The sequence below is a fragment of the Onychostoma macrolepis genome, chromosome 04 (genome assembly GCF_012432095.1).
Source record: "Onychostoma macrolepis isolate SWU-2019 chromosome 04, ASM1243209v1, whole genome shotgun sequence".
In the NCBI taxonomy this organism is placed as follows: domain Eukaryota; kingdom Metazoa; phylum Chordata; class Actinopteri; order Cypriniformes; family Cyprinidae; genus Onychostoma; species Onychostoma macrolepis.
In genome coordinates this window covers 2,449,711-2,468,201 of record NC_081158.1, presented here as the reverse complement: position 1 = coordinate 2,468,201, position 18,491 = coordinate 2,449,711, and positions in this window count along the sequence as shown.

The window sequence follows — 18,491 nt, the reverse complement described above, 5'->3', positions numbered from 1 at the left end:
TAAAGATGTTTCCCCCAATACCTCGGCCGAAGATGACGGGGGTTCGGAAGACGTCGTAGACAAATTTCTGAAGAACGTGCCTGCGAGAAGCGTGAAAAACAGTCGATACATATTAGACAAAATGTCTAAAGCTAAAGGACTCAGTGCTTGGAACGAATCGGGCAAATTTGTGTTTAAGGGTAAACCCGTGCCAGGCTCGCACATGCTCGATCTGCTAAAAAATGTTACAGCGCCGCACCAGGTCCGAGATGACCGAAGACATCTAGGATGGTCGGAGTTTCTGCAGGCGTTTGCCGAATTAAACATACCATTTTCTACCGTACCGAATAATCATGTTAGACGTACGATTAGTTCTTTAAAAAGCAAGCCTGGAGATATCGTATACACGCCGGAACCCTCGCGTTCTTCTAAAAAGACGTCCAAAAAGAGAATTTCACGAGCTCTGAGGACCGATGGACCTGCGTTCAAATCACCGACTATCGATCGAAGACCGTGGTTAGAATTTTAGCGACGTAATCTTTATATGTTGTGTATACCTAACGTTTCAATATTTTTTCAATAAATGTCTGTAAACCGATGTTGGCTTTAAGAGTCTTTATTTACGATCAATCAAATACATTGGATAATTCAATCATGCAACATAGATGAAATACACGTCTGCACGCAATGAATACACGAAAACATTTTTTCATTACAAACATTAGATCCAAGTCTTTTCACAAATAGCGACACCATTTTATCATTTTTAATATAATCGTCGCTGTACAAATTCATCACTTGGCTATACTCGCGACCCTTGGCCATGTGATATAGGAAAAACACACAGTGCTGACCGCACACGTCTGAAGTAAAATCCTGGACCCGTTTAGTAGAATATAACACGACGGAGGTATTGGTTATTAAAAAGTTTTTGATGGACGTTGGAAAGCGATCGCTGTCAGGAGCATGGCCGAAGCTGTCGAAAAAACAACCGGTACCCTCTTGAGTTAAATAAGCGGCAACCCAGTGCTGTCCCAGCAGGTCAGAAGGGTTCGTGTTAACGATAGCCAGCGCCGGTAAGGTCTTTAACGGCCTTTCAGTCAGATGATCGCTCGGAAGCACCCCGAGAAAATGAGTGTTACACGAAATTGTGTCCATGACGGCCGTGAGTTGTATAGTGTTCATTTTTCTGTTCAGTAGTAATCGACCATATTTAGTTTATAGGCCACGTCCTCGCCTGTCATCAGACAGAATTCATCTTTGCCTCTGATCATTCGTATTTTTATGTCGACACCGTTTAGCATTAATTTTTCTTGAAAGAAGATATCGCTGTGAATAGGTGCCAGAAACTCCACAACACCGCTCCCGGTGGTGTAGAGCGATCTCTTGGTCAGACCGGCGTTACGTCCCACAGGATCGGTTTCATCCATGTGACCCGCCGTGTCTTTGAAAAACAGACCTGCTGAGAAAAGCGATTCCAGCGTATCTTTGCTGTAGTTGATAATACTCTCGATGATAAATCGGTAAGGGTGCTCGAGCTTTGAGATATCAATCGGTCGCCGAGACTGACGTCAACTTGTGAAAATATAGTAGCTCCTGGATAGTTGATTAGGGCTACCTTTGCGGGGTCTGGGATGTCTCCCCCATTAGGTCTTGTGATTTTAAGACGTAGAAACATCAACGTGTTATTTAGGTCAATGTAATCTTCGCCGGTTCCTGGGATAAAAAACTCCAGAGGCGACGAGTCCGATATAGCCGATAAAGGCGGTACTTCTAAATAGGCGTTTTTCTCGATAACCGTCTGCATCAGCGGGACTGTAAACAAATCCAATTAGGACTTAATACACTCTCCCAACATGCGGTGCAGTAACGCCATGTTAGAAAATGGTTCTCTTAGCCGAGACTTTTCGCTTCGTAGTCTTCTTACGCTTTCTGCGTGTGACTGAGACCTTCTTAGGTCCACGCCTTGTTTTCTTTATTGAACGGCCACACCTCCTCATACCGGGAGGTTTAGACATTCTCTTACGAGCCATTACCATTAGCCCCGAACCGTCTTGGGCTTTAGAGTTATCGTTATAGGATCTTGACAGAACGTTTGAGACAACGTCGGTCGCTATATTTTTAGCGGCCGATTTCAGGTGCGGTTTAGCGATGTTGAATCCCCTTTTTAACAACGGTATGGCCAACCTAAACAGACCTCTGAAAAGACCTCCTAGACCGGCCCCGTACATAACGGCACCGCCCGCATATCCCGGTAGTCCGCCACCGGCCTGATTTCGATAATAATCGACATAATCAGCGGCATTCATCCCACGTGGGTTGTAATAAGCCATTTTTAAAGCACAGATTGTTTCACAGGCCTAAAGTGTAGTTTTACAATAACTTTCCCGTAAGAAAATGGTATTTCGCGGTTTTGGTCGTCCTTTAATTCTATGACGATGTCCGTGATGAGCGACTTGTTGACCGTTGCGTAATGGGGCCTGGTGAGGAGCATCCGTAATAACGCTCTTTGTAAAATCAGCTTTTTCGTGATAGGCGGCACGTCCTAAAGCCTCGCCGGGTTTCATCCCTAAAATAGCGGCTAGTTTCCCGTGGAAGCTTACCGAAATGTTGGGCTTAGCTACCAGTTGGACTTTGTTTTTTAATTTATCGTAGCTTAATACAGCCCCGGGGGCGATAATCGCATTTATCGCGCCGATCACTGCACGAACATTCTCATAGTACCCCCCGGTTATTTGGATATTCCTTGATACGGACATCCCCGATAGCCGTTTAAACACCTCTTCGCCCGGTTTATTAGCGTGTTTCTGGGATGGGGCGGGGTAGACTTGCAAACTGAAAATCCCGTCGTCATCATTAAAGCTGTACCAGCTTCTAGGATATTCGATCTCAGCAAGACCTACTTGCCACTCTCCTTTCAGGTTTATAGTCTTTGCTAGCCTGGTCGTATAACTAGATATGCAATTTTCAGGATAAACTGATAAAGAGGCGTTGCACGGCAACGTGACGTAGAAACCGCGGTCATCCATGGTAATCCTTTACTCGAATGATCTCTTTTGGTAAAGGCGTATGCGTTTTAAGGTTTTACAAGTCCAACACAGCTTTTTTGTCTATATAGCTATTAAATTTCGAAGGCCATCCTAACCATTTCACTAAAACTAGCGTAGATCGTCCCTGTTTTTTCTCCCCTAAAATCTTTTCCACCTTAAACGCCTTATTTTCGCTCACGATTATTTTTTGTAACTCTTCTTCATAAAACACGCCGTCGATGACATCACGTCATAATCAGACAACCTGTATACGGGAGGATTACGCAGAATGCACACGGATACGGTGAAAAATTCTTCGGTGTAGTTCTGTTCATAACCCTTGGCGAACGGTCCTCGCACTTTAGAAATCCTGACGACATCCCCTTCTCTATATTTAAATACGGGATGATCGTTCTTCTTCATACCTCCGTACAGGTTTTGAAACACTACGCCTTCATTTTCTTTGTCGACGTCCACAGGTCTCATCTTAATACTCCGATGGTAGCTGGAGTTGTACCCCTGCATAATATCTTGCAACACATCTGTGTATCTCCGTGAATTTGTAGCGGTTAAAAATCTCCACATTCGGCTTTTTAACGATCTATTAAATCGTTCCACGACGCTGGCCTTCAAATCAGTAGCCGTAGCAAAATGCTGAACGTCGTGCTTTTTCATCAAATCTTGAAAATGTTTGTTAAAAAATTTGGTTCCCCTATCCGTCTGCAATTTCTTTGGAACGCGCCCCTCTTTGAGTATAGACTCGAACGCTTTAGTAACCTCGACCCCGCTCTTATTCTTTAACGTTCGAGGCCATGCGTACTTGCTAAATACGTCGATGCATGTCAACAGATATTTGGAATAGGCCGACACGTTGACGAGATCCGCTTGAAACTGCGTATCCATCCCGTACACCACGACTCTATTACGTTTGTAGTTAATGGGCGCCGTTCTGTGTAGCGTGTACGCATTCTTCCCAGCCAGCCAGTCCGAGACATGTTTATCACTCAGACGGATGCCGGTATCCTTTAAGACCGCATCTTTTAACCGTTTTTTACCTCCTAAAGAACCGGGGTTGGCAGGCGTGTAATAAACTTTTTTCATGAGCTCGGACATGTTGTTATGTTTCAACCGTCCTCAAAAGAATAACACGCACAAGCGTTACGTTTCAGTCTTTTATTAAAAATAAAGAGATAGTTTTTAAAATGGTGACGGAAATAAAATTTAAAATTGGTTACATAATAACAAGAATAGAATTCAAAATGAATATATAGTAATGAGAATAGAAATAAAAATGGTTACATTGCAACATGAATAGAATTCAAAATGAGTACATAGTGATAAGAACAGATTTCAAAATGAATGCATAGTAATGAGAATAGAAATAAAATGGGTTATATACTATCTAAACAGTAAAGACAATTTACACAGGCCATATAACTGCGATCTAGTATGTAGTTTACCAGAATTTCAACCATCTCGTACACCTTGTTTTTCTAATTTTTTGAAACAAGCTTCACGCATACATCGGTTACATACGTGCACATACAAAGGACTCTTCACCGGCTGCAGATATCTCATCTAGAATTTTTCGGAGCATTGCAGAGGAGCTATCGGAGCTGTTTACGCAAATGTCAGTCAATTCAGACCAAGAGTCGGTCAGACCTCTTATAACATGCATTTGTTTCATGAGATTTTTTATACGTGTCGTTTCCCCCTCGTAATATTTCTCCGGATCACACGCGCGATCGACAGCCGCAAGCATCATTTTGATCATCTGTCCTTTATAATGGGGGGTAAACAAGATGTCTCTGAAAAAATTTATTCCGCTACACACAGACCCCATGTTGTCACACTCCTGGGGCGGTCACGCTGCTTTGCCAGAGATCCACAGCGTCGTAAACGACTTTCTTGTATGAGTCGTCCAGCAGCTTTTCTCTGATTTCTTGCAGCTTTGCGACGATGAATGGCTTGTCTCTTAATTCGTGCAGGATAGCACCGGTAGTTCCTTGAATCCTCAGAATGTTGTTGGTCATTAAACCGTAGCGGCGTAGAGTGAAGTCGATAATGGTCTGAAGATCGGGTTTGAACAGTTTGCGACACAGCTCGTCAAAGCGTGAGTCGAAATAGTAGGCGTCAGGCTCAAACAGACAGGAATGTTGCAGCTGGCTCAGATGGTCCGTTGCGCACCCCTCGCACTCGTCCCTTAGTTTGTTGTCGATGATGTGTTGCAGCAGCAGCATGATCGTGGCTTTTATGATTCTGAAACCTTTTCCGTTGAAGCATCCGTCTGTTGTGTCAAATCACGTGCGGGTGGAGGTGGTACACAGGTCCTTTAGGTAACTCAGGTTGCGGTATCCGAGCTCCGTGCAGAATTTATCCAAGCACTCTTTGCGCAGGTCGGGTGAGCGGGCGTTGTCTGTCGAAAGATGATCGACAGCATTATCATCAGAAGCTTTGAGATTGAAAGGAGCATAATCGCATTGTAAAGAGTCTTCTTGAGATATGTTGGAAACGCTGTGTAGGAGTGCCGTCTTACTGTTCTTTATAATGGCTGTAGTAGATGGGCGGGGATGGTAACACCCCCTTGCGAGGGTTTCTCTCGGGGTGAAACAGCTGTGTTTTAATTTTGCTGTATCCGTCATGTATGCTGCACCACTTGAATATTTTGTTTACGATCGAAAAAAGCAAATGCAGATCGCACCACTTGAACAAAAACTTAAGGCTGAACATTTCGTGATATTCTCTATGCGGGTCACGCTCCGAAAGGTCACTAAGCTTTGTCTTGTCTTCGCAGGCGAATATGTACACGCAGTCCTCCGGGTTCTTTTGAGCATGATCACCGGCCACTCGGTACCGGATATTCGGAGCTACCCCATCCCACTCCCCAACGTACAAAGGCTCTTCTCCACAATCTTTCAGATCTTTCCAGATACGATTGAAAAATAATTGCCAATCTTTTTCAGGAAATATCAGGCAGGGGTCTTGATCCTGTACAAATTCGTCGGTTTCGTCAGACGTGTAGAGCGTAACCGTTCGATCCGATTTGTGAAATATGTACCCGAATATACGTCCGCTGATCAGGAAAAATTCCTCTCTCGCACATTCAGAATTTTCGCGGAGAAACCTTGCCAACCACAAATTACCGCTGTACGGCTTTCTTCGTGCCAAAGTCAGATTTTCCATCATCTCTTCATTCCATTCCTTCTCAGGAGTTTTAGGCGAGTATGAGGCATCCATGTCTATGTGTTTCACAGCTCTTTTCTGATTTCCCACAGAAATACCCCGGTCTATTTATCTAAGAGCTCCTCAGAATGCAACCGCCACGTGGTTCACAGATGGGCAAACCCCGCACAGGATGAGCATAAAATCTTCAAAACATTACCCAACAGCTCATTTATGGTTTTACACTTGTACAAACAACATATCTCATCCCCGGATGACGTCGGAATTTCACACATTCCAATCCTCACATCTGGATCTCATTAACGGGTCAAGGGGTCAACACGACCTGAGTGGTCCCGATGTGTGTGGGCCGTGTGGGGGGGGGGGGAGCCATAAATCAAGGGTCATAAATCATTTTTGTCACAAGCCATGCCATATTTACTACTGACCTTCTGCACCTACTCCAGGGCCACATCTGCGTGTTCCAGATTCTAGGACCCTTTGGTGCTCCAGGAGATCAGCATTCTCCAGCGCTTCGTGTTCAAGGCTGTCGAAACAGATTTCTGCTCCTTTCCCCACTGCATTGTTACCAGCACAACCAGTGGATGAAGTCACCGCCACTGGACTGCTCACTCGACCACAGAGAACGTAACTATCACTTATCCAAACCTCTTCCAGAGACCTTGGCATTGTTGTATATTATCAGTATATGATTTTTCTAATTTACATTAGATATCATATAGCTGATTGCAGTTTACAGCAAATCTTTCATGTATTTGTTTGATGCATAATAAGGTTCTTCACCTTATTTATTTCAGAGTAGCAACAGTTTATCTTTCCAGATAACGTAGCTCTGACATTGCAACACCCAACATAATCACTTGCATTTTATGCATCTTATGCACTTTATTCCTATTTCATTTATGGTATTCGTTTAGTAGTTGTTGATTACTCTTGTCTATTTTTTGTTAATAAATTCTATTTTATTTTTCAGTTCCTTGTGTTGATGATACAGAAAGAGGTTCTACAAGTTAGAGATCCCACCAATCTTTCTTATGTGATGTACTCATAACCACACCTTAAGTGACACGTGATCCAAATATCATAACGTCATTGGTGACGCGGGTACCCATCACTAAACCATTTCGCCTCCCTAGATTGGCGAAAGCAAAAATCACTACACTTGCAACACAGAGCAAGTGTGATTCACTTCTCGCGAGTCAACGAGATCAAAAACTATTTAACTAAAGGTTAAGAGACTGAAGAATATGAGGAATTTAAACTCATTTACACTGAAGAAAGTACTTGTCCATGAAAGAGGACAAATGACAGAAATGATCTTGCTCAGTGCAGTCATAACTTGTGAAGTTAGTTTATATAGTTGATAATTTATAGCGATACAGACTCAAATATGTAAGGTCACATGTAGTAATATTTAAAGTGTTATCTATTGATTCTACAGCTTATTTATAATTACATATGATCTGTATATATTATTATTCATTTAAAATAAATACTACTATAATAATTGTTAAACTGAGATTGCTTGTGTGTAATGGATTACTAATAATAATTTAAATCATATAATAATTGTATAAATAATATAAAATAATTCTAAATATTATCATTAAAGCCAGACAATTTTGTTGCTATTTTTTATTTATTTATTTTTTATTATATAGTGACATTCAATTTTGAGAAAGAGAAACTAGGGGAGTGACTTTTTTGCATCAAACATGTGTCACTTTGCTCACATCTGATTGGTCCAATTTCAGTTTGATATCTCTAACCCAGAACATAACCTCCCCCGGAGCAGGTTAGCTGTACCTAAAACCCAGGATTGGTGCAAAATAAACTGAAATTTACCTGGCTAGCCAGCTAATCTGGCTTCATGGTAAAGGCCCCTGATGTGATGGCAGCAGAAGTTAATGTGTTGAAGCCTTATTGTTACTGAGAAGCAGTAAGGAGGTGGGTGCCATTTTCTTTGTTAAATCTTTTTTTGGTAACACTTTATTTTGATGGTCCTTTTTGAGCATTCTGTTGACAATAAGTAACTTTGCATCTATATGTTCTTGGCGACGATAGGATGGGATTCCACTGCTGATCATCCGGGACCTGAGGACGTTAGTTGGCTGATCACCCTAAATCCACAAAGGGTTCAGTGACTGGAGTAAGCACCAGATCTAAAGCTCATGAGAAAGTGACACTGCAACCGGACAGCCTGAATGAGGATGAACGGGAAGAAAGAGGAGAGCACGTGCAAGTGTCTGTGCCGGACGGAACTGTAATGGTTTTCCGGCCATGGAATGAGAAAGACTTGAAAAAGGCTATGATGCACCTGCCTCACCCCAAAGTCTCTGGAGAAAAGTTTGCAAACGACTTGGACTTATTCTGTCAAGAATTTAGTCCCACCCTGCAAGGACTGAAACGTTTGCTTATGCTCAAACTGGGGGCCACAGACTGGCACAAAATAAAACCACATTACCCCACGGGCAATGCCCAAAGGAAGAAGAACAAAAACAATGAAGCATATCGTCTCGCAGTGACAACACTGTGTCAACGGATCGAGACTGATTTTCCAGTGAGAGTGAACACCACTTCATCCGGTACTTAGTGTCTTTTATTCCATCATAAGAAAACATTTCTGGAATCTTCATCTGAAATAGAATTTAGATGTATTTACTAGTGGTGTCAAAATTAGCGCGTTAATGCAGGCGATTCATTTTTTCAGTTTAACGCATTAAAAATATTTAACGCAACTAACGTAGGGGCGGGGCCTAGGGTTGGCCACCCCACTCACAACTGCTGCTTCTGTCACTTTTTCTCTTGACAAGAAGTGCACTTATTCAATCGCAGAACGTCTTTACGACCACATCAAACGGGAGACGTTTCAGACTCGCCTCCACTTCTCTTCAGCGGCAGGCGCGAGCCAAATGAGTGCGGAAACTGTACTGTGCTCGTAGCGCGTGATCTTCGCACAAAGGCACCAGCGCGCTGTAGCCTGTATCCTTTCATATCAAAGCGCAAAATAAACTATGTGCATGCAATGTTGTGGTCAGTTAAGTCATGAAGTTACCAAAAAAGTGATTAAAGCTGCCTTAAAACTGTGCATGCATGTAATATATTTTATATGAGTCACATTTAAGAACATGTCTCTGAAATGGTTTTCAAAACTGTCCTGGAGCAGCCCAGCACTGTCTCTCTCATAACACACCTGATTCAACTCGTTAGCTCATTAATAGAGACTTTAAGACCTGAAGTGGGTCAGAAAAGGTAAAAAGAGTATTAATAGAGTATTAAAGAAATAACAGCAAAAATAACTTAATAACCAGCTGTTGTGATGTCTATTATTCAAAGGACAAAGAAAAAAAGAGGGGAAAAAAAACTTTTATAGCTTTAAGGATTAATTTAGAATTTAGTGTTTGATCATTTCAATTTCAATTTCTGTATATTTCTGCTGAAGGGCATAGGTAAATATGACATTTATTATAATGGGTTTATGTGAAGATTGCTTAAAGTTCACTTAAATTAGAAGTTATTTTTTAAAGTCTAATAAATTTTAGAATCTCTCAATTATACTGTAATGTTGAATGGCTATAGTCAATGGTTAAATAATGCGGGGGTATAGAGAAATCAGTATTGGTATCAGTGATACTGGCCTTCAGTCATAAAAAAAAAAGATGCCATTAAACAAATATAAAAAAATATACTGTCTTTGTTGTTTGTACATTAATTTGAAGATTGAATGTGAAATTATTGCAATTTAAAAGTATATTTAAAAACTTTAATGTTAGGTGGGATTAAGGGGAGACACTGCAGGCAAAAACACTGTTTTTTTTTATGCACCTGTCAATTTTGAGATTTTGGGCTTTTTGGTTTTTCATAAAGTGTTTTTTCAGACTAGTAGAACGAAAACATCCAAAAGACACTGTTAAGTGTTTCTTTTATAGCACTTTATCTATTTGTGTCAATAGATTTCAATTACAACACATTTTTAAAGGCTGTTTTCTCAAAATGAGTTTTTTCTCCTACACTGAGCCATAAATCTCCACTTCAGTAGCACTTACACACACCAAACTTTACATTTTTATTCCTGTCTATATCCTGAAGGTTTTTACAGAGGGATTTGTTCATATATAATTTGTTTGATTATATACAACATTTTAATCCCCCCAAAATTGTCAAAATATAGTGTTTTCTGTCTGTTCTAAGTATTTTCTGAATTATGGAGTGACAAAATGAGACACCCAAAATTCCCTCTGTAAAAAATTTGACTGTAATATGTCAAAAAAATTAAACAAGAATTTTGAAACTGACTTCATCCAGTGTTTAGATTTTTGTACTAGAAATGTATGCAAATTAGTGCATATTTAATTAAATAATGCCCTTATTTACATACCTAAACCTAACATTTTAGAAAACTTGTAATACAAAAAATGTTTGCAATTATCAATGTAATCAATCAACTAGGTAAGTAAAGGCGATAACTATTAGTTAATTTTTTCAACCTATTCACCTGCAGTGTCTCGCCTTAATTGCGATTAATTTCAGAAAAATGTGCAATTAATTATTGAATTTTTTTTAATCGATTGACAGCACTAGTATTTACACAGTTTAGTGTATCTTGCCATAATTCGAAAGTGACTTTAAATGCGCTCTCCATTTCCCAGGAAAATGAAGTGTACATCTGATGGACACTTCGCACCCTGCCAGTGACGACAGACAAGAGGATAAGAATGGACACTCATGTGTCAAGCTTGATGAGGATATTGTCAAAAGGTAAACTAAATTCTAATGAATATCAATGCAAATTATAATACATCATGGATGCAAAACTGTTATTGTCTAATTTTTTATCAATTCTTTTTCCCTTTCACGGATCCTGTGATAAAGTAGTCTTCAAATACTACAGTGTCTGAATTGCAAGCCCTTAGTTGCAGAAAATGCCAGTCGTACTCAAAAGAAGTGACCTCGTCCCACCGGCTCCCCCTTGGTCAATCGTCACTCTACTTCTGCCACAGACTTGCAGGCCGTCTGCTGCGCTCCAGCCCTCCACCTCTTTGGCTGTAGTGGGTTTTTCCCGTCGGGTACACCATGGTCCTCGGTCACAACGGCATCACTCCAGTCCTTGGGTACTCTGGCTCCACCAACGATGCTCGTCGCTGCGTCTGTGCCCAGGTCTCCAGAACCTGCGACGACGCTCAGCTCCTTCGGCCCTCCGTCTGCGCCTTCGGGTCCACCAGCTCTGTCTCAATCAGTCGGCCCCCAGATGTCGGCAGCCACACCATCTACATCTTGGCTCCTATTGTGTTATTTTACTTTATATTATGATATTTACTCAATATGGTAATATCTTACTTAAAATATGATGAATGTTCAAGAATGTAACCCATATACTGATCAATATACTGAATTACTCAAATACTGGATGTCTTAGTGCAGATTGTAAGTCTTAAGGGGCCATCCATTGGGAAGTGTTGGTATTTTCCATTGTAGTGCACCAATGAACTTGAATAACCCAATGAACTTTGGGTGATTTCCAGAATATGACAGGAACAGGTAAACAAGTTTGATGTATGTCCTATGGGAACACCGCCAACCAATGGGAAGCCATAAAAGGAAAGTTTTTAAAAAATGGCGGATCTGGCCAAATTCTACCATTAAAAGATGGACCAGGTGGGATGGTAATAAATCGTGGCAAACTAGACAGGCACAGCCAATTAAAAACCGGAACTACCAAATTTGGGTGGAAAAACGAGTATAAAACGGATGCCCCGACAGACAGAGATTTCAGATGCGGCGACCGTTATCTCGGCTTTGTTACTTTGTTTAATAAAGTCTTATTTTGACATCTGGAACTCTGCGTTTCGAGCTTCATTGATCACATTGAAGAAATCTATCTTTGCTGACTTCGAGACACAACATAAATTGGCGTCACGAACAGGATTGGATTGAGGTCCGGCGTCTACGAGAGCAGTCGCGGGCGGAGGGCCTGGTTGACACGCAAACTAATCAAAATCAAAGGCGCCTAAAAAAAAAGGTAAGCAATTTTTTGCTTAAAATTGGAAATAGAATTGTTTGCGTGGTTGGCTAAAAGGTCACGCCTGTGATGGTAATCTGAGACAAGGCTTCACCAATAAACGAATCTAAAGTATTGGATTTGACTTAAATTTATTTAACCCTCCGGTGGTCTTCGGTCACTTTTGACCAGAAAATTTTCTGTTTTTAATTTTTAAAAATCACAGCTTCATCGGAATGGTACAAAACTTGGTGACTTTTATGGCATTTGGAATGTGAACACACAAAAAAAATTGAGGGCTTGATTCGAGCTGGCTAAGTGGTTGTAAAAAAAATGCTCACACTTGTGCTCTTCGGTCAAAAATGACCATAGGAAATGAATGGGAAATTGACAAAAACACAAAAATTCAGCAAATTTTTGTGTGTACAATCTACAAATCTGCCACAATGCAGAAAAAAAGTACACAGCAATGACAGGATGAAACTCTAAAACCTCAAGAGTGCAAAACCAACACATTCTCACACACACACACACACACACACGCGTACACACATACACACACCTATGAACTGGTGTGACTAACACAGCAAATATATAAAATAAAAGCAATAATTCAACTACAATGCAGTAAAAAAGTGGACCGCAAGGAAGGGGTTACTCTCTGAAACATCAAGAGTGCAAAACAGGCACATCCACTCACACACACACACACACACATACATACACACACACACACAAATATACACATTCAAATGAATTGGTCTGGTTATAACCATAACAACTCAGAAAACTGAAATAAGAGATTGAAATCAGATCAGACCAAGAAGGATTCAGCTCTGATAAAACATTTCTGTTCATTTTTGTTACTTTTTATAGAATTTTAATATTTTGTGTAACAAAATGCTTTCTCTGTGTTCAGGTTTGACTGTAGTAATAATAATTCAAAAACTGACGCTTTAAATCAACATTTCAAACAAAACAAATCTAAACCATTACAAAAAGTTGTCTTTGAAAATGTCTAAATATATATCCAAACCCAAAACTTAATACAAAATAAGTATTTATGTCTAAAAACAATTAGAGAATTTATAGGCCTTTTATATAGAGCTACAGTATATGGGAATCTATGGGCTAAACCATGGAATTGCAGATGTTTTTCTTATTTTACTCCCACCAGATGGCACTAATCTGGCTTCAAAAATTGGATTTTAAAGGCATTGGCTCTATTTTAACATGAAATACTGCCATAATTGAAAAGTAATAGAAAATATTAAAAAAAAAAAAAATAAATTATGTATTATTTTCAACGGGAAAATTTGATCATAATTATTACATAAATATTAATTAGTACCATGAAATTCTCTCAAAATACAAAAGAAAAAATATAATTAAACAAAAATATGTAAGACTGATTTTACTGGGGGGGAGGAAAGTTAAATTTTAGGTGTCCAGTCACTTTTGACCGTGAAGATAACAAGTGTGACTCCCAAATAAGGAGCACCAGAGGGTTAAATAAATTAATAAAATAAGATCCAATCAGTCACAAGTGAATTATAATTACAGATATATATATATTAAGTTGTGGTTACTTAATTTTTTTCAAGGCAATTTAATTAAGTAGACAGAACTCAAGATTAACTTATATAAGTAGATTCACAATTTTAAGTAATTGCAATTTAATAAATATAAGTTAGTCCAACTTAAAATAAAAAGTGAACACAACACATTTTCATACTGTTATTTGTCAGTGTAACTCACTTAACTTATTTCTTTCATTATGAATGCAATTTATTTACTTAATAATTTTAACCTGTTAGCATTCCAGCGTACCACCAGTGGGACATTTGCCAGGGATGCTAAGGTTAAGGCAACGGGTTTCCTCAATTTTTTTAAAGTAAAGTTAATTGAATATTGTCAATATTCGCTTTTTATAGTGTATGTGTCACGAATCCTGTCCATGCACTTCCGTTTGCTCACCACCAGATGTCGTCTTCTCTTTACATTGACTCTCACACCACACAGACTTTTGCATGTCACTCTGGATTGCGTTTCCCATGGTCCATTGCACTGATTGCACACACACAGCTGAATGCACTGATTACACATACACAGCTGAATCCATTCAGACACGCTTTATAAGCCTTGGACTTCCTCCTTCAGCTCGCTGAGTATTGTTCTAGCATTTAGCATGAGCTCTTCTGTGTTTTCCTAGTCTAAATCTAGTTTTTCTAGTTTATTATCTGAGTCATTCGTTTCCTGATCTTCTGCCTGTGTATCTTGGATTAACCCTTTGCCTGCTGTTTTGGACTCTGTTTGCACCTCACTTGGACTATTGCTTGTGTACCTGCCTTGCCCTGTTGGATATTGTTCACTGATCAAAGACCCACATTTGTCCTAGGATTGCTCTTGGTCTTGCCTGCGTTTTACCGGTTTGCCATTTTCTGAACCTTGCCTGTTTACTGACCTCGTCTCTAGATAAAAGCCTTGCAAATGGATCCGCACGCCTCACATCTCGTTCGCCTTGTAACAGTATGTATAAATGATGATATATTTGCTAAGCTCTTAAGAAGATGATTAAAGACAAGATAACTTTGAACAAATATGCTATTAATGTTACTGGAAGTACTTTTGTTCATTACTTTGAAAGAACATCACCAGAATGATAGCCGAAGTTCTGAGAACATTCTTTGTTAGCCAGGAACACACACAGATAAGCTTTTGTTTTACTATGATACAGACATGAAAAATGATGGTAGAAGCAAAAGACCGTTAAGGTTTTATTTCTGCCCTTGAGATGGTGGTAGTATCAACAAGCACTTCAAGCAGTCTAGCACTGACTGAAGCAAATGAAGCATTAAAGTGGCCATAATCTTGATCGTGTGATCATTGGGATTCCTGTTGCTGCAGGTTCACAGAGACACACCTGGTTGAGACAGAATATCTGAAGAAACTTTTTTGTTGTTGTTGTTGAAAAGAAGTGTAGACAATGCCAAGAAAACAGAAGATTAACTTTTTTAAAACCGTTCTTGTTGAACATGCGTTCAATTGCCATTTATCATTTACACTGATAAATTACAGCTGAAAACAACAACCACTGCATGACTGAATCCAGATATGAAGCATGAGTAAAGAGCCTAGTGGGAACCAAACACTGGTTTATTTAAGAATGTGCATGCATGCAGTTTCATATCCTGATGCAAAGATTTTAATAAAATCTAAATATGTCTGCCTGGATTACGGAAAATCCTCTTATTATAACTCCTGAGGAACCTCACGAAAGAAAAAAGGGTTTCATTTATTTTGATGGTCCCTTTAACATTCTGTTGACAAAATATCATTGCACCTACATACAGTGAGGAAAATAAGTATTTGAACACCCTGCTATTTTGCAAGTTCTCCCACTTAGAAATTATGGAGGGGTCTGAAATTGTCATCGTAGGTGCATGTCCACTGTGAGAGACGTAATCTAAAAAAAAAAATCCAGAAGTCACAATGTATGATTTTTTAACTATTTATTTGTATGATACAGCTGCAAATAAGTATTTGAACACCTGAGAAAATCAATGTTAATATTTGGTACAGTAGCCTTTGTTTGCAATTACAGAGGTCAAACGTTTCCTGTAGTTTTTCACCAGGTTTGCACACACTGCAGGAGGGATTTTGGCCCACTCCTCCACACAGAACTTCTCTAGATCAGTCAGGTTTCTGGCCTGTCGCTGAGAAACACGGAGTTTGAGCTCCCTCCAAAGATTCTCTATTGGGTTTAGGTCTGGAGACTGGCTAGGCCACGCCAGAACCTTGATATGCTTCTTACAGAGCCACTCCTTGGTTATCCTGGCTGTGTGCTTCGGGTCATTGTCATGTTGGAAGACCCAGCCTCGACCCATCTTCAATGCTCTAACTGAGGGAAGGAGGTTGTTCCCCAAAATCTCGCAATACATGGCCCCGGTCATCCTCTCCTTAATACAGTGCAGTCGCCCTGTCCCATGTGCAGAAAAACACCCCCAAAGCATGATGCTACCACCTCCATGCTTCACAGTAGGGATGGTGTTCTTGGGATGGTACTCATCATTCTTCTTTCTCCAAACACGTTTAGTGGAATTATGACCAAAAAGTTCTATTTTGGTCTCATCTGACCACATGACTTTCTCCCATGACTCCTCTGGATCATCCAAATGGTCATTGGCAAACTTAAGTCGGGCTGGACATGTGCTGGTTTAAGCAGGGGAACCTTCCCCATGCATGATTTCAAACCATGACGTCTTAGTGTATTACCAACAGTAACCTTGGAAACGGTGGTCCCAGCTCTTTTCAGGTCATTGACCAGCTCCTCCCGTGTAGTTCTGGGCTGATTTCTCACCTTTCTTAGGATCATTGAGACCCCACGAGGTGAGATCTTGCATGGAGCTCCAGTCCGAGGGAGATTGACAGTCATGTTTAGCTTCTTCCATTTTCTAATGATTGCTCCAACAGTGGACCTTTTTCACCAAGCTGCTTGGCAATTTCCCGTAGCCCTTTCCAGCCTTGTGGAGGTGTACAATTTTGTCTCTAGTGTCTTTGGACAGCTCTTTGGTCTTGGCCATGTTAGTAGTTGGATTCTTACTGATTGTATGGGGTGGACAGGTGTCTTTATGCAGCTAACGACCTCAAACAGGTGCATCTAATTTAGGATAATAAATGGAGTGGAGGTGGATATTTTAAAGGCAGACTAACAGGTCTTTGAGGGTCAGAATTCTAGCTGATAGACAGGTGTTCAAATACTTATTTGCAGCTGTATCATGCAAATAAATAGTTAAAAAATCATACATTGTGATTTCTGGATTTTTTTTTTTAGATTATGTCTCTCACAGTGGACATGCACCTACGATGACAATTTCAGACCCCTCCATGATTTCTAAGTGGGAGAACTTGCAAAATAGCAGGGTGTTCAAATACTTATTTTCCTCACTGTATCTACTAACTCTCATTAGAGTGTTAGTAGAGTATTGGTAGACTGGTAGGGTTAGGGTTAGAATAAGTTGATGTACTTATGTGCAAAGCTATTTATATAGTCAGTAGAATGTCTGTTGGGAGACCATCACAGTAAAGAGTTAGCAGATATTATTCAGAAAGTCCACTAATACACTAATGAGAGTTAGTTGACATTGATTAATAAGAAATTCCACGACAAAGTAATAAGAAATAATTGTGAGGACTGAGAGTGAAAAACCAAACAGAGTTTTGTCTTTGTCTTGCTTTAATTCTCTGCAGAAAATTATCTGGTTTACACACAACTTGAGTCTGTGAGCAAAGAGATAACAGGCAGGCTTACAGCTCAGACTTTATATTATTCAAAAGGACACATGGAAGGACAAATAAAACTTTGCACCAATCATGTTACTCAGCGCACATCACCCCATAGTACATCCCCAGAGTGCCTGATACTGCCTGTTAATGCACGTTACATAGAAGAACTTAATGCCCTTGTGGCCTAGCTTTTATTATTTGACAGATATATAGGATACTCAACAGATATATAGGAAAAAGAATATATGTTATGTAATATGTAATTAAATGAGATTAATGCAAACATGCAAAATAGAACGAAAAATTCCATTACACTCCTCCCTTTTGATCATTATTGATCACACATATTATAATATGCATAAATTTTTTTTATTTGGGTGAACAAATGTCTGGCGTTCCACCACAATGTTTCTGATCCAAGCACACCTTTTTCCTCTACGGTGATAGGTAGAACTTGTTTCCTTGTTGTTATTCGTTGGCCTGCACTGACCCCAGATTTAGTCAGTCAGACGTCCCCCTTGGCACAGGGCAGCGGTCAATTACGTTACTGATATGTTGCCCTCTGGTGGTGCTGGAACCTTCCTGCAGTGACTTATGTGTACCCACGTAGCTCTCTCTGCCACTTTCACCGCAGTGTGTGTTATCAGCAGGACCTGTTCCACCTCTTAGATCTCCAAAGTTTTCTCCTCAATTCCTTGATTACCATGAAATCGCCAGGCCTGATGTCATGCAAGACTCCTTCCGCTGGCTTTGGCAAAGCATCCTTGACCTGCTGAGATATCTGAGAAAGAACAAGAGATTAATTTTGACAAACGTTAACATGTCATCTTCACACAAGGCTGTAGAGGGCATTAGTCGTGGTTCTGGTCCTACTCCAATGGAAGTTGGCCTGTTAAACATAATTTAAAAAGGACTCAAGTTAGACTTTGTTCTTTTTCTCATTCTCATGTACATTAACACAATGGGGAGTGCTTTTACCCAAGACAATCCTGTCTGCTCACAACATTTCATCAGTT